The sequence below is a fragment of the Pogoniulus pusillus genome, chromosome 20 (genome assembly GCF_015220805.1).
Source record: "Pogoniulus pusillus isolate bPogPus1 chromosome 20, bPogPus1.pri, whole genome shotgun sequence".
Lineage (NCBI taxonomy): Eukaryota > Metazoa > Chordata > Aves > Piciformes > Lybiidae > Pogoniulus > Pogoniulus pusillus.
The window spans coordinates 476,377-488,399 of NC_087283.1; positions in this window are offsets into that span (position 1 = coordinate 476,377).

Consider the following 12,023-nt stretch of genomic DNA (forward strand, 5'->3'; position numbering starts at 1 on the left):
GTTTGGTGATCCTTAGAAGCATCTCCGGTGTGTGAGCTAACCTGTCCTAGGCTGGAGATAAGAGACATCAACTAGTTGTGTTTTCACTTTGCAGCTGAGCTCAGCAGCCAGTTCCAGGCTTACCTCTCCAGCACCAGTTGGCAGCAGCACATAATTAAGAAGGGTGTAGGTGAGTCAGCCCAAGGAGAGACCCTCAGCCCATCTGCCAAGGTGTGGGCAGGTGAATGAGTGCCGCTTTCTTGCTAGACTCCAATCAGGCCACCACACCTTGTGATACTATCTCAGTAATGAGCAAACAGCTTTAAATGATGTTGTGTCACTGCAGCAGGGTCACCCAGCAGGTTGGGCTTCATCAGCACAGGAAGCACTGGCAGCACACAGGGCCCCACTCGCCTGGGGAGCCTGGAAGGCTGGGCCTGCAGAGGGGTCTGAGCTCTGAGTCTCCTCCAGCAGAGGCGCTCCCTGGCTCCGGAGCAGCACTGTCACTGCAATGCCCCTTTGCTGCTCCGTGCATCACTGCTAGAAGTCTTCCGCGTGCTGGTGAGGTGACAGCTGCCAGGCCATCACGGCAGGGCCGTGCCATCAGTGTGGGTACACCAGCAGGTGACAGGGCAGTGTGTCTCCTCAGCAGCAGCCATCCCGGTGCTGCATGCCCAAGTGTTGCTGCAGAGTTCTCTCTCCCACCACTGTCCCTGCCTCCTTCTCAACGGTGCTGGCATGATCCAGGTCCAGCCCCAGGGGCCATGTGTGCCCTGCAGGCCTCCAGGCAGACTGCCCCAGCAAGTCCCAGAGGCCTCCCTGTGAGGCTGGCCCAGCATCTCCAGGAGGTTGCTGTGCACAGGAGTGGAGATGTTACACAGAGCTTGCTGGTAGGGAGCAGGTGCCGTGGCTGTGCAGGAGGGAGCTTCCAGCCACCCGAGGGCACTCAGCGTGGGGAGCAGCATTTGTCCTACTCTGGCTCCACAATCACATCTGGTGGCTTCCTGGTGTCTAGAGCAGCACTTCCCTCAGCGTTGTCCTGCAGACCCCAGCAAGCCACAGCTGTGCCTGGAGAGCTCAGTGTCTCTGTGGGTGCCAGCCACTGCAGACCATTGTGTGTGTTTTGGCAGCTGGTGACTGATCTGCTCACGCTCGCTAGAAACCACCAGGCCTGTCCCCAGCACTGCAGATGACCTTACCCTTTCCTCTCCTCACTTTTCTCTTTAAAGCTCATCAAATCCTTGCCAGGGTCTGACACCACCACACTGTCCCTTGGCCTGATAGGCTCATTCCTCCTCTTTTTCCATTCGCTCTCCTCAGGGCTCCTGCCCTGAGGTAAGACGAAAGCGATCTCTGAAGAGCAGGGACGTTGGTTCTTGGTGCTCAGGCTGGAGAGGGAGCTGCAGGAGAAATAGGTGTGTCCTGCTTAGGCTGCTTCTCAGCTTGACGGGCTCAGCCACTCCCTGCCAAAACCTCCCTCAGCCAACACTGCAGGCTCATGCTGACGGCCTCTCGAACTCAACACGTGTAATCAACAGGCTCCTGAAAGGGATTATCCACAGCATGAGCAAAGGTGCAGGTGTCTTACATAAGAGACCAGCACATCTTTCCTGGGAATACTGTGCAGCAAGTCCACGCAGAAGCTGTGTCCAGACACAAGAGCATGGCTAGGAACAGCTGGCATGGATCTGCCACAGACAAACTGTACCTGGCAACGTGGCTGTCATCTGTGCTGAAATGATGGGCTGGATGGACAAAGTGGTGGCAGCTGTGGCTGGCACTTGGGCTCCAGCATGGCCTTTGACATTGCCTCCCACATGGGCTGAGCCAGGGCAGTGTTGCCTGGATGGCTGGGCCACAACCTGGCTGCCATGGGCATGAAGCTCACAGGGTAATAATAGAGGTCAGCACCTAGACATGTTACTGGCATTAACAGATGGCATTCCTCAGGTGACACTGTTAGGGCCAGTCTTCACCTCCAAAGCCCCACGTGGCCCATCTCCTCTCCAGGCTTCTTGTTGTTGGAACAGCAAATGCTCATACAGGGCACTAGGCTTGGCCCTGTCCCTGCTTCAGTGAGGTTCTGTGACACTGACACAAAACCTGGCCCAGAAGGAAAAGGAAAAAAACCAACACACCAAACCCCCAAACAAACAGAAAAACCCCAAACATGTTTGAAAGGGTGCTCAGAAACAAACAAGCAAAACCTCCTCTCGAACAAATCACTGCTGGATCTTGGGTGAGACTGTGTTTGTGAAGCTTTGGCCAAGAAGCTTGCTTGGAGATATTTCTCCAGCCTTAACATAACACTACCAGCCTGGACAAGTGCTACCAGCAAACATCTCATTAAGCTGCTGTTGTGCTGTTTATTTATAGATAGCAATTCCTAGCACACCCAGCACGCTCCAACCTGGCAGCCACCAGCAGCACACTGGGCTGCTCCTGCCACAGCACTCCCCAGCGCCCCCAGCCCCCTCACCAACACAGCTGCTCCCCACCGGGTATCTGGCACGTGTGTAGTGTCATTCTGAATAAGCCTCCCTGTCCACATCTACCCAGCTCTGCAGCAGGCTCCAAGCATGCAGCCTGACAGAGCAAAAAGGCCCAGAGTGCATCTTCAATGGAAACAAAAAAAAAGACAGGCAGAAAAAAGGACTAGGGGAATAAAACAAAAAAAAAGAGGTTGTGTGAGGTGTCTGAGCCTGGCAGGGGCAGGCTGAAATCAGCTCCCACTGGAGCAGGTTGCTCTTGATCAAGTTGCAGCAGTTGTCACAGCAGCAGCCACCAGTGTGCAGCTCAGCGCATGCAGCCTGCTGGAGACAAACCTGAGCACACCCGGGCACATCAAACGGTTATGTCAACAAGCTCCCATCCCACAGATCCGTGGGAACAGCTGTTTCCCTGTAGGGAGCCTCTGTCACTGTGGCACCTGATGCTTTCTGCTAGCTCCAGATGGAGGCACTGGCAGACACATCCCTCCACAGCCCTTCCCACGATCTGGCCCTTCAATGTCCAACTTGTTCTCGAACTTCCAGGCTCATCAGCTATCTGGCGTTCCACCTCTGGGCATGCCCAGAACTGCCTCAGTCCTGACAGGGCCAAGCAGCTCAGCCTAATTCACACCTAAGTCCTGATCGGGATCCGAGGCTGGGCGTTGCTGTGCACAGCTCCCCCGCGGGCTGCGATTGGGGATTATAGGTTACCTGGTGACTGCCTCATGTGAAATGCACAAACAGTCCTGGGAGCAGAGTTCACAATCTCCAGCTCCCATGTGAAAGCTCCCACCAGCAGGTCAGACAGCCATGCTGCCCCATCTGCAGCTGCTTTCCAGCCCCAGGATTCAGCAGCATCTTCCTGTGGAGCAGCAGATCCTCAGCAGGCAGTGGACTATGAATGTCCTGCTCCCTGCCCTGGGGCTGGGGTGTTCTGCTGGAAGGGGCAGATGGGGACAAACAACCTGAGAACGATGACCCTGTTTGTCACTCCCTGGCTGCTGGTAATCCAAGTTTCAGAGTGGACATCTTTGCTGTGACAGAAATGCTCTTGGTACTCACCTTCCGGAGGAGCTGCTGGGCTGGGACACTGCAGCAGAGCATTTACGATCTAAAATTTCCATCTTGGTCTCTCTGGTCACCATGCTGAATGTTTTGGTCCTCATATGGAAGTGTCAGGCTTGGCTCAGGCACACTGCAGGGGTTGCTGGCTCTAAAGCAGGGAACTAGAAATGAAGAAACATAGAATTGAACACTGAGACACCCAAGAGCTCCTTGGGTCAAAAACGTGGCATTGCGTCTGCAAACGGCCCCAGCACACAGCCACAGCCTGGGCACTCAGGTCTTGGTGCAGGACATGAGGAGCTTTGGGAGGCAGCATGTGCTGAGGAGAAAGATGCTGGGAACCCTTGTGCTGCTGCTCTGGCTACAGAGAAAACCTCCCCCTGCTCAGAAGCATATCAGCTCCCCACTCCAGTGCTCTCTCTCCAACTGCCAAGGCAGGTGGCATCCTACACGGCTGTGTATTAGGCACATTGTGAGGGCCCAAAAGGACAGCAGACAAGGAGCCCTAACCCAGCCTAGCTTTGTGTGGGGGTCTGAAGTCTCCACTGAAGCAGAGCTGGAGACCTGAGTGCTTCCAAGCAAATGAAATCCAGCAGCTCCTGAGCAAGGCCTCTCCTCAGTGGAAGGGTCTGGGCTGTGCAAGGCTGGAGGGTGAACCAGAAGGGCTCACCTCTGCACAGGCTGTGTGTGGCAAACAGAAGAGCTTTGAGGCTGATGCTGGCTGGGAGCAGGAGTCTGTAGGTCACAGGCTGAGGAAGCCTTGGCACCATGCTCATCCCCAGCAGCCAAGCTGCCCTGGCCCAGCAACATCAGTGCAAAGCTGTGGGTCACAGCTGTGTTCGCAGGGCACTGGCACAGACCCTGTGCACATCAGTGGTGGCTTCAGGGGAAAGCTAACAGGTGGGCACAGGGAAGAACGCCTGAGGGCTTTTCCCCTCTCCTCCGTGACAAAAGGCTGCTCAGGAGCTCCTGGAAGCACCTGTGTGTTTTCCCAGGCATCCTGGCTCCCAGGAAGAACAGAGAGGCTGTCTCTGCAGTGGTGTTTGCAGCACTGGGCTTGCTTTGCACTCAGTGCCTCCCACGGGTGTGAAAAAGGCTGCACAGAAGGTCACTGTCATGGTGGTGAGGGGCAGCATGGTGCTGGTGACTGATGGTGAAGCCTGACCTCAGGGAATACTGAACATCTTCTGGCTAATCCTACCACTTCAGGAGAGGCACGTGACAGCCTGGCACACCAGTTTGCCCACTGTTGGAATGGGCAGAGGTAAATCCTGACTGGTCTGTAGAGGAGGGGTGCAGCATACCAGTGCTGTACAGACGTCCCATACACAACAGATGTTGCCCAGGACAAAGTGCAACAAAGGGACACAGCACAACATCCAGGGCCAGAAGCAGAAGGCTCCACTACCCCGGGTGTATGCCACTGCAGAGAGGCAGGCAAATGTGTACCTCATGAGTAACCCACACATGCATTTTCAGGTGGCATCGTCACCCTGCAGAAGCTGCCAGCTGGTGACACTGCTCTCTGCCACGGCGTGTCCTGCACGGCATGGCCACATGCTGCTCCAGCGCGGCGTGGGGGCACAGGAACCTGTGCTGCCACCCCCCTCAGCCTTGAGAAGGTACGAGGGGCTTGCTCAGACACCCAGCTCAGCCAGACTCCGAACATCCTGCACGCACCAGATCAGTTCAAGGATCTCTCTACTGCTTGCCAAGCAGCCAGCTGCAGCCCATCCTGCAGATACAGACACCCAGGGCAGCCCCAGTCATGCCCACTTCCCCAGGACACCACAGGTATGTCATGTCATGTCCTCTTCTCCCCTCCTCCTCGTGTGTCACTAGCTGAACAGCAAGGCAAACACCAGGGCTCTGGGACATCCCAAATGCCCCTTTGCTGACACTGGTGCTACCTCCCAATGTGTGCAAGCACCCAACTGCACAAATTCTCTCTCCATCACACTACAAAGACACTGGAACAGCTCCCACCTCTTCTTTCCTATATGCTGCCTCCTCACACCAGTATCTGCTGCTCAGCCTCAGCACCTTCTGTGGTGCCAGAGGAGCAGCTCTGCGGAAGGCCATTCCTTCATGTCCCTGCTGCTGCAGCTCTGCCTTCGGTGGAGGCAGGCCCTGGTGCTTCTAGCACTGCTGAGCTCTTTGTTACGGCTCTGGCACTGGAAAGATGCTCTGAGGCCACAGCCAAACAGGACCTGCTCTGCTTGGGAAATCTTTCCTCATTGGCCTCTGGTGAACCTGCCTGGGTTCACAGGCAGCTGGGATTGCTGGAGGAGGGGCTGTTGAGTTGCTGAGGGATCACTGCCTTTCAAAACTGCATTTCAGGAGGCTAGGGACCGCAGTTTGCCATCTGCATGGCTCCCGTTCCCAAAGGTGAGCTTGTGCACGTGTCTCTGTGCCCATGCCACCTTCCTTAGGAATTAGCCCTGGCAAGGCAGAGCAGCCTCCTAGAGCCCACAGTGCCGTGTCTGTGCTCTGCCCATGCCTGCTCTAGCACTGGGTACATCATAGCGCCTGTTCGGAGGACTCGGTGTGTGCTTCAGGCCAGTAGAGTTGAAGGACACAACCACCGAGGGTTACAGATGAGAAGCTCTGGTTGGCTGGCAGCTGGCACAGGTACTGCTTTTGAGATAAGCACACGAAGGGGCTCATTAATAGCAAACTCCTTCCTAGTGAATCCTACCTGCAGCCAGCAGAGGAACCACAAAGGCTTCAGCCCTTCTCCAGAGTCCTGCTCGGTGACCTGCTGGGAGAAGGAGCAGGGCAGGGGCGGCAGTGCCTCAAGGGCACATCTGCTCAGTCCCTGGGCAGAAGGACGATCTGCAGCACACACGTTTGAGGGCTCCCCACGGCGCGGGCCCGCGGGGAAGATGCGCGGCTCTGAGCCCAAGGAGAACCGCCCGGGAGGTAGCGAACGTCCTGTCCGATAGCCCAGCCTCGGTCGCTGCGGCGTCCTGAGACAAGTACCGGGACAAGCACGGGAAGGGGCTGGCTGTCGCTGTTCATCGCTCGCAAAGCCCCTCCCTGCCGCCGAGCCGCTGAAGGCGAGCTGCGAGCTGTGGATCGCTTCTGAGCTGGCCTTTCTGCCCGGAAACCAGGGCGACGGCAGAAAAGCCAGGGAGGCTGATCTGCTGCAGCGCAGCTGTGCCGCACTTTAGATTACTTATTAACAGCATACGGGCCTCTGCCTTGACCTTTTTTCCTCTGAGCAAACACAACTCTTCCTGCCCCCTGTAAACAGCAGCGCTGGGAGCTGAGTCACGTACCCCTCACACCACCCCACGCAGGGGCTTGCATCCGTGGCAAGGATTTTAGGCAAATTGAATTTTGCTCACTGAGGTTATTAGTAGTATTATTAGTCTTAATAATACCGACAGCAATAATAATACTCTGGATCACCATGAACCTGAAAGCATCTGAGTACTTCACAAATATTAATTAACAAAACTCAACAGGAGGTAGGTCTGAGAGACCAGCAAAAATTGTCAGCCTTGTTTCAGAGCTAGAAGCAGAGCCACAGCAAGCAGAGGTGGCACCACTACCAGGTTAAGAGCAGCAGCCCACAGCACACATCTGCAGCAGAAGTCAGTGACACATTAGGAAAGTGGAGTCAAAAAGGCAGGTTGTTCCACCAAGTGCTAGGCTGTCAGCAGCTGTGCTGGCTACAGTGGGGCCACTGGATATGCCCCAGATGTTTTGTGCCTTAGGATCCATGACTCGTTTGGCACCTTGGAAAACCACACCTTGTGCTGATCTGAAATGAAGGTGAAGACCAAGAACACGGCCAGAGTCTGCACAGGTTCCAACAAACTATAGATACACAACCCTTGGTCAGCCTGGACGTTAAACCTGCTTTGAGTGCAGGATGCAAACTCTGAGAGCCACAAGGAACACCTCTGCAGTAACTGACAACTACTTTTTCCTGCCTAATTGTCTCCCTAGATTCTCTCTATAGGTATCAAAGTGGTGGCCAGATCATGACAATGACACCAAGGACTTTGTGGTATTCATCTTGGTTGTAAAATAATGTACCCTGCAGATATCACCCAAATCCATTCTGCATTGCACAGCATCAGGCACTCAGTAAACAAGGTGAAAGTTTCATCTAGATTCCTCCCCAGTGATGCTTATGAGTCTCTGCAGCAAGGGCTAATTACTGGTGTTAATTGCAGACTCCTCCGAGCTGCTTTGCGCCATAGCGCACAGGGCACTGGGTGGGTAAGCAGTGACTCTTCTGCTGCTTGGATTTGCTTAGAACCCTGCCATTTGTAGGCACAGAAAGGTTCCAGACAAAGCCAAGCCAGCTGCGCTGTCTGCAGTCAGGAGAATGCAGCACCAAGAGACCCAGGTGCAGTCTCCCACTCTGACACAGACAGCTCTGGGGATCTCAAGCACGTAACCTGCCTGTCTCCACCTGTAAACCCATGATCACAGCAGCCAGTTCATGGTAAAGCCAGACAGATGTCCAAACAGCAAGGAAAAGGCCATCTGTCTACCTTGAGATAGAAAGCACTGTGACCAGACTGACTCCAGTTCCCTGTCTGTGACACAATCTCTGACTGGTGGGCAGCTTTTCACTCTGTGACTCTGCTCACTCCCTGTGCTTTACACCTCACGAGGACATTCTCTTCTGCAAAGGTGGATGGCAACCAGACACTCTACCTTTAGACTGATATTCAGCCAATTTACTCCCCCTGACACCATGAAGTTCTTTACAGACTTACGACAGGTGCTCTCCAACTTTGTCATGAGTTTGGAGCACCTGCTTAGCTCAAAAAATTTCAGTGTCTCACACCTCCCTCCACATCTCCTGTGACACCCACCATAACTGCTCCTTACAGCAGAGACAAAAGGGATGTTGTGAGGTGCTGCTTTGGAGGCATGGGGGAGTTCATTTACCTCCGTTTCTCTCTGTCTCAGCAGCACCAGCCCTGGCATTCCTCTACAGGAGCACAGTGGTGTCACAGAAGCTTCCAGTCCTGATGTCCAGTCACTGTGAGGGGAGTGCCACAGCTGCCATCCCATGCTGTGCTTTGAAGCTGTGGCTCTGTTCTGTCCCAGACAGCCTATAAAGTTCTCCCAGACAATGCAGGTGCAGTCTCTGGCCTGGCCAGCTCGCCCTCGCCTCCTGCAGCAGAAGCAGCCCCTGGACTTACACTGAGCAGCAATGGAAGCCCTCTGAGGAGAGGCTGAGAGGGAGCTGGGGGTGTGCAGCCTGCAGAGGAGGAGGCTCAGGGCAGAGCTCATTGCTGTCTGCAGCTCCCTGAAGGGAGGCTGTAGCCAGGTGGGGTTGGGCTCTTCTGCCAGGCAGCCAGCAACAGAACAAGGGGCACAGTCTCAAGATGTGCCAGGGGAGGTCTAGGTTGGATGTAAGGAGGAAGTTGTTGGCAGAGAGAGTGATTGGCATTGGAATGGGCTGCCCAGGGAGGTGGCGGAGTCACCATCCCTGGAGGAGTCCAAGCCAAGCCTGTCTGGGGCACTTAGTGCCATGGTCTGGTTGATTGGCCAGGGCTGGGTGCTAGGTTGGGCTGGATGAGCTTGGAGCTCTCTTCCAACCTGCATGATTCTATGATGCCGTGTCCCTTTGGGAGCCTTCCTAAGCCAGAAGATCCTAGAGTATATGACACAAGCAAAACGAAGTGGGCACCCTTGGCATGGCCCTGCAAGGTTGTATTCTCTGGGGATGACACTTGGCAGACATCAGAGAGGCAGGGCAAAAGCCCATGCCAGTCTGGCAGGAATATGGGGGGGCTTCTGCAGGGTAAAGCAGGCCTGGTGCAGTCACACACCCCCAGCCTGCAGGGACACACAGGGCCAGGCCATTGTGCTGGGCTTGCTGGAGGCCTTTTGTGACTGAGAGGGCAAGACACGAGTCCAGGGCAGGATGGAGGAAAGGCTGCTTGAGCCTGCTGAGAGCCTGAGGAGACACCATTGCACAGGAGAGCAGTGCTGACCTGAGCTTGCCACAGGCAGTCTGTAGGTTTGCCACAACCCCCTTTCTGACCCAGGCAGCTGTGAGCTCTGCACCCCACTGCCAGCCTGGAGCAGCGGCAGCACAGACAGCCCTACAAGCAGGGCACAGCATCACTGTGCAGGGCTGCAGCCAGGAAAACGGTGCCCTGATGGGGTGCTCAGGCTCAGGGCTACATAGAGGCACTGCCAGGAGTCAAGGAGCAGGATCATGCCACCATGGCTTGCTGCACTCCTCTTCCCCACCACCACGACTGCATAAGCAGCCAAGAGAGTGCACTGCGGTGGTGCACCAGCTCGTGTCCTCACCTAACCCTCCCTTCCCCCTGTTCCAGACACCAGGCTGGTGGCTGCCTGTCTGCTTTTCTGAAGAGCACCCCTGGTGTGCTGCAGGGGAGCAGGGACAGCTCTTGTGCAGCTGCAGCAGAGGCTGTGTGATGACCACGCTCCAGGCAGCCAGCACCTCGGTCCTCGGCTCCTCTGTGGCTCCTCCGTGGAGGTCCCCCTCAGCAGCACGATGGGAACAGGAAGACCCTGGAGGGCCCTGTGGCTCTGTGCTGGTCTCATGTCTGTTTACATGCACTGCTCTGAGTGAGCAGAGGTCTGTGGCACTGCTGAGTCATGAACATCTTTGCCATCTGTGGCCTCTGCAAATGAGGGTTCACCCAAAGCCAAGGATGATTTACTTTTCTTGGTGGTTCATCTCAAACTGATGTTGGCTCCAAGTGCCTGAGACTTCGAGGGATTTGGGTAAAAATAAATATTATTGAATCTTTTCTGAGGCAGAAAAGCATGAAAGTCTCTGACAAAGGGAAAGCTGTCAAGAGTTAGTGCTGGGGGATGACTTCTCACCAACTTCATAGCCAGCTATCTTCAAACCCACCAGGATCAGCATCTTTGCAGGGTCACAGTCTAGAAACCACTGAAGAACGAGCAAAAGCCTGACACTCAGGGCCCTGAACCGGGTCAGAGAACAGACTGGAAACAGAGGTTAAGCTGCCAACAGGCTACAGCCACCTCCTGTTCCATCTCCAGGAAAGCTTCATTTCCTTCTTCCTCACCCCAGCCTCCATCGGCACTTGCAGAGTTCAGCTTTAGCCCTGCTGCCTCCCCCTCCTCCCTGGGCTCTAACGATCTGCTCTTGCCAATCTATTTTCCCACGAATGGCCACAGCCTCACAAGCAAGGCCAAGCTGTGGTCAGCAAGATCTCCTGCCAGGGCATGTTAGATGGCACTGCTCTGGCCAAGCAGCTTCTTCTCCCATAGGTACTCCTTCCTGCTTGTGAAACTGGCCCCTCAGAGCCAGCAGGACCCACTCCAGGTTAAGGTGCCTAGAGACGGCAAGCGGGAGCAGTCCTGAGCCCTTGTCCTTAGAGCTGACACCAGAGCCCACACGGTGCTGCTCGGCTGCACCTCCCACCACCCCAACCAGCAGGGGAGGTGCTCTGCACGCCTCAATGTGAGCCCCAGCTCTGTCGCAGGACACATAAGAACCACCACCGTCAACTTTTGCAATTACCTGAGTTGAATTAAGGAGTACCAAAGTCTTGCCAGGCCAGGTGCAAGCTCTTGGGTTCCCACGTGGAGCCTGTCAGATTGCCATCACAGAGCATGCTTAATAACCTCTCAGGTGTTTATCACAGGGGCAGGAAAGCTGATGGCTAATCCACTGGGATCTGTCCACAAGGAGCACAGTGCAGAGCGGCTCTTAAGGAGTTACCAATAACGAAGGGGGCTCCAGTGCACAAACCTAGACCTTAACTGAAGCCCAGAGTCACAGAGGTCACTGGCTCCATCACCTGCATTCTGTGGGCCCTCCTTGCTTCTGCCCCTGCCCAGAGCAGCAGTGTCTCTTCTCTGAATGCTCCAGGGCATGGGGTCTGGCAAACCAACTCTGAGAACTCCACCTGCAGCCTGGGGCCCCTCACACCACGAAGCTCTGATTGCTTTGAACAGAAGCTGCTCAGCTGCAGTGGGATGGGCACAGCAAACATCCTGTCAGTGCAAGACGTGGTTTGCCCCTGAGGAGCTTCAGCCCTGGCAGCTGGTTGGCACTGAGCTGGACGGGCTCAAGGGAAGTGAGAGAGGACCACTCTCGGATTGAGGAAGGCAGGGAGCCCAGGCCTGCCACTTCCTCACTCTGCAGTAACAGATTGAGCAGACGGGCACCAGGCAGAAGGAAGCAGCACGGCTCTCCTCCAAGGCACTGCTGGCACTGTCCCTGGGCAGAAGCTTGCCCCCAGAGCCCTTCCAGCTCTAAGCGAGGTTTCTGTGCTCCGTGGGGTGGCAGGGATGCCAGTGGAAGAAACACCTCTGCTGCCAGCCTGCCCTCTGCCCGGGAGAAAATGCTCAGGGTGTGAGTCAGCTCCGCATGCAGCCCCAAGAGGAACAGGGGAGGGAAGGGCTGTGCCACCGTGCTCTGGCAGCATCCTGCTGAGGTACCTACACCCTGCAGTGAGCATGGCACACCACTGGGACGCTTGTGCCCTGCACTAAGCCTGG